We start from the raw sequence: 7,562 nt of genomic DNA, 5'->3' as shown, positions 1-7,562 counted from the left end.
TTCAAACAGCATTACATACCGAATGTGTGTCTTGTCATGTGCCATCACTATAAGGGATTAGAGTTTACTAAACTTTACATATTATATAGGCTACACTAACGTGACGTTTAGGCGGTTCGTTTAACTATTATAAGTGGTGTACGGTTTTTTGGAGGTTTGTTTCGGGGGGTGGGGTAAATGAAAGTGTTCCAAAACATGACATTAATTTCTCCACGACCTAATATTTATACTATTAAGAAATATAAATAAAAGCCTTTCTATCTGACAATTGATTAAAAGGAAAGTTATATATTTTATATTCTAAACTCTGACACATAATTAACCTATTCACACCAAATCACCATGTTAAAACATTCCTGTAATTAGATCATTAAAAACACTCGTTTGAAATTATTCCTGCGTTTTGTTTGTTTGTTTGTAATTATGCATAAAGCTACACAAATGGCTATCTGTGCTCTGCCCACCACGGGTATCGAAACCCGGTTTCTAGCGCTGCAAGTCCGCAGACATTCCGCTGTGCCACTGGGGGGGGGGGGGCTTTTGCGTTTTGAAATATTGGAATACCAGCACAATTATGACTAACATTTGAATTCAGCGGCGTCGCTATATTAGTGTGATAGATCTGCGCATGCTTATAGTGATTTCGAGCTTGAAAAACAAAGCTTCCAATCCTCACTGCCTCAGCATTTATGATATTTTGGTTCTCGTAGCTATAACACTTTTATCTGTTTGTTTATCTTTCTTTATTTTGATAATGAAAATATATTGTGAGAAATTGAAGATTGATTTAATATAATCTTTACTTTAAATTTTGCGATGGAGTCCTAATATTCTTGGCAAGCGCTCAATTGAAATTTGGTATTACGTGATTGTTGTTATAAATATGGTCTATCCAATGACCGTGCATCTTTGAAATAATCCTGCAAGGTGGTTTTCATAGGAAAAACTCTATCGTAAGGACGACGGTTTCCCAGAGGTCCGATCGCATACAAATCCATAGACGGTATGTAATCGCATGGAATATCATGAATAGCAATTTTATTCATCAGTTGCTTGAGTTATGTATAGTTCGGTAGTATTTTGAGAAAATAACATACGTATGCGTGACTTGTTCAGCTTTTTCAGATGGAGCTCCATCTTGTTTACGTTACACACTGGATCCTGGGGAATGTAGGCAGCTACTGATTGACATTTGATTTCGCGAATTCTCACCTATTACCAGACGCTGCACTTTGCTTACCACTGCTGGAATATGACTTGTTGCGGGCCTCTTTCTGAGTGGTCCTAGGGCTCCATTTGATCAATATTCTTTCGTTTTCTAATGCCATTAAGTAAAAGGAATCTCCCATCCTGGAAATTCTAAATCCCGATCCGAAAGAAGCATTATGATCTAACTGCATTAAGATTTTGCGTCGGAAAGGGCTATTGTATACCCTTCCCAAAAGCGATCAACATTCGGTGACATAACGCTACCTAAAAACGCTAAAAATATACCAAAATGTAGTTCTGATACAATCTGTTCCAGTAAGAGTGACGTCAAATCCCATCATTCATTCAATAGTTATTATCAAAAGAGATGACGGTAGGTGCTATTGACTAGTTACTTTCCCTCTAGTCTGTGACTTCAGATTGCCTTTGGTGTAGAATTACGCGAAAACTCTGAAACAAACATTTTTAGAACAATCTGTTGCTGTCCTAACATTATTAGCATAAATATTATTCTTTAAACTAGTCTAAAGCATTGAAAATTGTTTATTGTGAACATTATCAATGTTAATGGTGGATACGTCACGAAACATGATTTTATTTACACATTTCATTAAAACAGTATATCAGAAAAACATTCTTAGCTTCTGTATATATACAGACGGTTGAGAACGTTACATTTAAACGATCTATAGAAAGAAAATCACCAAAATACGTGATAACTATAGCCAATATAAAGTTCCTCGATCAAGGACAGATTGTGTTGCAAGACCTGATTGTAATTACTTCAGATTGTTTGTCAGCAGGCCAGGTTGATAGATCAACTTTTTGTTTTTAGATAGATCAGATTGATCGTCCAGATTGCTTTTCGTTGCGTAAGAATGATTAACCATTTTGTTTTTGTTAATTCAAACTAACACATCGGTTTCATGTTTTTCATCATGAATCTAGTTTATCAAACAGATGAATTGAGTAATAGAATGGACACAGGACATTTTTCAGGGACCGGTCGTTGCACATGGTATTGTGGATGCGCTACTAAGAGTGTAGGTAACTTCAGTAAATTTTATTTTTGGAAATTATCACAGATTACTATCACCCAGTATTTCAACAAGACTAGTACAGGACAAGTTGTAATACAGGTAACGGGCAAGGCATGTTATTTAAAAAATCAGGACATATAGTACATTTAATAAAGTAGATGTTTCATTACTTAGATTTAGTCGCCCTAAATTTGAATTATTATAATCTAAAATCAGTGTTTCGCTAGAATTCAGTGTCTACGTTGTTTTTATTTGAAATATTTGATTATCCTTTCATTCTAAAAAAATGTTTATTTTCAAACGAAGCTAACAACAAAATTTATTGCTATTACTATGTGTTTTCCCCCTATCCATAAAGCGCTAAGTTTGCGGACTTATGACGTTAGAATCTGAAATCAACTGAAAGTATAAGACAAAGGTGTTACAGGTTAAAGAAATCTATCTTTAATTGACATAAAAAACTAACTTATCAATGCTTTGTAAGCTACGTATTTTGATTTTTTTCACTTGCACGATTATGAGGTTAAAGTATATAAACTTATTCAATTAAAAAAAGATGGCAAAATGTTTTTTTAACAATGGTTGTTCAAACAGAAAGTGATTTATTCCAATTTTGACTTATTAAAAGCAGTAAGGAAATAATGATTACGACTAGACGTTTAAGATTTATTTGTTTGTTTTAGAGTAAAGCCATATGGGGCTATCTGCTATGTTCACTGTGAGGAATCGAATTCCGGATTTTAGCGTTATAAGTCCGTAGCCTTATCGTTGTTTCACCGGGAGACAATGTAAGAGGGCAGTATTAGAGTATTTTAAATGGCGGTTTTTTAGACCAAGGCAGAAAATTTATACTGAACATACTAGTAATTATCAAACATGTAAATTAAATATTGTAATCAAGATTAAGCGAAGTATTTTAGGAACGTCGAACTGCGGATAACTGTGACGTATGCATCACAGCCACAATTAGCACATTCAACATTGGGCTAGCTGTGTTCTGTCTACTGCTGGGAATCAAGCCCCGGATTTTACCGTTGGAAGTCCGTGAAGTTATCGCTGACGCACCGGGGGACAAAACAAATGTTGCATATGTCTGTAGAAAACTTCAGTTGTTACTGAGAAATGAACCCGTTGTATTAAACTTATAAACATTCAGGGAATGAAGAGAATTTCAAACGTAAAAATATTATAACTGTTCGCATAAAAAGTTATTTTACTCTGTTTTTGATACACTTATACTGTTATTTCCTGTTCTGCTCAACAGATTTGATGACATTAATGGCAAAATGAGGTATCAAAGGAAGTGGTGCAAAGTGGCGTTGGAAAAGTGTCATTGGGTTTAGGAAATGTAAAACGTTTGAGATATAGATTTAATGATCGAGATGTCTTACTCACATTAAATTCAAGTTTTTGTCGATAAATACGTAAGATTTATTTTAATCTTCAATCTTTATCATTCGAAGATATTTGTTCCAATTGCTTCTGATGTATTATAGAATCTACAATTTGATGTTTTTTTAACATCTACTGAAGCTCACTAATGCGTGATAATATTTTATGGGTTGTAAGTGAGGATAGGCAAGTCCCATGATAAACTGATGAATAGCTATCGTAGGAGGGAATTTTTTTGCATCCAATCTTTAAGACATCGTAATCATTTTACTAAGCAAATTTGATTATTCAAGTCTTTATTTCCACATCATATTTCGCTATTTCATCCTTAAAATAATTTTCAATATGAAGAGAAAACATTTCATCAATACTACCAAGTTAATATTATATAGAAAGTTCTGTCGTAATTTAAAGGTCATCATAGTTAGGGTTAACGAATTTTTGTTTTTGGAACTACAAAATATGACTGAAATAGCAAATGAAACGTTGAAATGTTACTTTGAAATATTAAGTAAAAACATCGTCGTGTTTGGAAATTTAACACAGCATCAACATGATTCACTGCTAGGTCTAAGTGTAAGGGACTGCCATCTCATAAAACCCCCTCCTCAGACTCAGCGATAAGCAGGGCTTATAATGCTAAATCCGGAGTTCAATTCCCAACAATTTCCAATATGACCCTTAACTTGAGTTAACATGACATATTTTATGATATTTATTTTATAAGCTGTAAATGAATTATTTCATAAATTACTTTTTTTTTTACCAAAACAGCTCCTAGTACCTCAAATGAACACATACCTCTTTCTACACTTCTTCAGTAAAGTACTATGATAATCGAATTTACTCTAAAAAAATGTTTTCCTGGAAATTATTTATACATTGAGTTCTCATACTGTAAAAAATCAAATGATCCTGATGAACTAGAATACTTATTGAAAAGGCACATATCATCCTTTTCGTATAATACTTATTGAAAAGCATATATCGTCCTTTTCATATAATACTTATTGAAAAGGCATATATCGTCCTTTTCCTATAATACTTATTGAAAAGGCATATATCGTCCTTTTCCTATAATACTTATTGAAAAGGCATATATCGTCCTTTTCCTATAATACTTATTGAAAAGGCATATATCGTCCTTTTCCTATAATACTTATTGAAAAGGCATATTTGAGCTTTGCGACAGCTTATGAGCGGTTTACATACACTATTTTCGTTGTTGACATCTTTACAAAATCCAGAATTGGGGTCATCTCGAAACTTAAATGTTCCTTGGCTCGATAAATCTAGGAAGAGGACGATATATGCCTTTTCAATAAGTATTATAGGAAAAGGACGATATATGCCTTTTCAATAAGTATTATAGGAAAAGACGATTGTAAGTAGAGCCGTGGTTATAAAAATGTCTCACAAAAATATCAATACAGAAATACTAATGAGATGGTATAATTTCATTGCAGTTAAACAGAAATACTTTCTTTATTTATATTGTGATGTGATGAGGGTAATATGTAAATACCCAAGAAAAAAATTGTGTTACTTTTCTAATTAAAACATACGTACACATCATAATTGGATTGATAAGAAAACTGCGAATAACACAGGGTGAAAATTAAAACAACATCAAAAGAAAACAAATGTATTTGATTACCAGGAATATATAGATTTGGAACTCTCACACTCGTTGGGCCACCAGGACAACAGACAAAAGGATGGATACCCTCCCAACGACATATTGGAGGGTAGACTTCATGCAATGTGTCCTGTTAAACACAGATGAAATATCATATAGTATATGTAATATATTCTCGTATTGTCGAGAAAGGCAAGACCTCGGACTGGCTAAACTAGCTATACATCTAGAAACGAGTTCTGTAATAAAAATAATTTATCTGCTCGTTAAAACAATATATAACTAAACCTGGGATTAATTATGTACGTAAAATAGCCACATAAAAATTCGTTGTAATATTTAAAGATTTAATGGTATTAACCATCCATGGCCAGCTATATCGTTCCATTCCAAAACCGCCAGTGTCTCGTTTCTTTCGAAATCGAAAGACTTTACGTACCGGGCGAACTCCACAGCCTGGAACAACAATAAACATGAAGTAACTGAACTGGTGCGTTATACAAAAAAATCTACATTCAATTAACTTTGATAACATTCACAAATATATGTATATATATATATATATATACATAACAAGTTGACCACACATATAACAAAGTATTTAGACTACAAATCAAATCAAAATCTGTATTTATTTATTTATTAATACTTTAAGAAATGTTAGAATGTCAGTTAACTCATGACTATCGAACCTGTTCAAAGAATTGAAATTTTCAACTCCCGCTATGCCCTATACACAATAGGCTAAACATAATATAACATTAAAGGACAACAAGCAACCTTTTGATCTTTTTTATGTCATTTCTAATTTTGGTATACTAACCAGAGGCAAGGTAGCCAGCCAATAGTAACTGCCGTCACAAAGGCAAGCTCTGTGAATCGACTAACAGGAATAATTGTTGCTTTTATAACACACTTGCAGCTGAAGGTGAGAAATGGGTCAGGTAGATTCATGACTCGAACCCTGGACCTTTCGAGTTGCAGCTTGACACTTTAATGGTCGGCTACATTTCAAAATTTGGCAATTTCAGAAATTTTGCTTCACCAAATACTGCTGTTAGTATAAAGTCTACTCTCCGTGGAATTTCGATCACAATTATTGCCGGTCCAACCACTTTTGTTGACTGATCTAAGACTTGTTTTAACCATTTTGAATTTGGGAAATTTTCTTTTACACTAGCACCGGTGATAGGCATATGCAGCAATACTCTCAATGCAACAAAACTGTTTTGAAACAAGAATATTAATATGTTATTTTTGCTCTTTGCACTCGGTAAGAGGGCAACAATTCATTATAAAATCCTATTGCATTAACATAAGTTGCTTCGCCATCTGATAAACCAATTTAAAGACCCATTTAGTGTTTCATATAATTACTTGAACTCATTTTCGACGAGCCAACAATGTTGTACAGAAATTAAACAATGAGCTGTATTGCTGTAGTTGCTAAAAACTCTCTTCCTCGAATTCAATGGCTGTGTCACGATTTTATTAAGTAAATTTACCTTGAAGTTCACGAATTCAGTGGATGTGTCGTAATTTTTTTAAATAAATTGGCCTTGAAGTTTACGAATTCAGTGGATGTGTCGTAATTCTTTAAATAAATTGGCTTTAAAGTTTACGAATTCAGTGGCTGTGTCGCAATTTTATTAGGTAAATTGGCTTTGAAGTTTTGTTGTGCCTTAAGAATAGGTTCATCAAAACATTTCTAAGAAAGTTGTCTGAACGTTTTCCAGTGATGTTCACTTCTCCTACAAGCTTCTTTGCGTTCACCAATGCCCTTGCAAAACTTTCATCAGTCCCGTACTCATAAAGAAAAACATAGAATTCCTTGTAGCTGTTGAATAGCTTGAAATTAGTCAAAATTATCATGTTGTTGCTGCTTCATGACAAAGCTACTTTTATACCACAAGACTAGTGACACATTTCAAATTTTGTTTCTTGGTAGAGAGTGGTTTTGTTCTCAAACACCATTTTGATCCTCTGGCTACCGTGAGATTGTTGTCTCCTGCAATGGAGACAGGTGTCGTACACCTCTCACATTCAGAGTGAAAGAGCGGCATCATTTCCTCTTCCCATCACCCAAAGACTTCACTATTAAATGTAAACATGTTGTAGCAACATTTCTCAGCGATGAATTGAAACGAAAAGGTAGACGTATAAGATCTGAATCATGTTGAACATCATTATCTTGATGTAAAATTCGTCATCATCTTTCAACACAATATTCAGAGAGCGTATGTATTACTTCGTGGTAAAAAATAAATAAATTTAAGCCTCTA

Source organism: Limulus polyphemus, unplaced genomic scaffold, assembly GCF_000517525.1.
Source record: "Limulus polyphemus unplaced genomic scaffold, Limulus_polyphemus-2.1.2 Scaffold2084, whole genome shotgun sequence".
NCBI classification, from domain to species: Eukaryota; Metazoa; Arthropoda; class Merostomata; order Xiphosura; family Limulidae; genus Limulus; species Limulus polyphemus.
Note: the sequence above shows the minus strand (reverse complement) of the source record.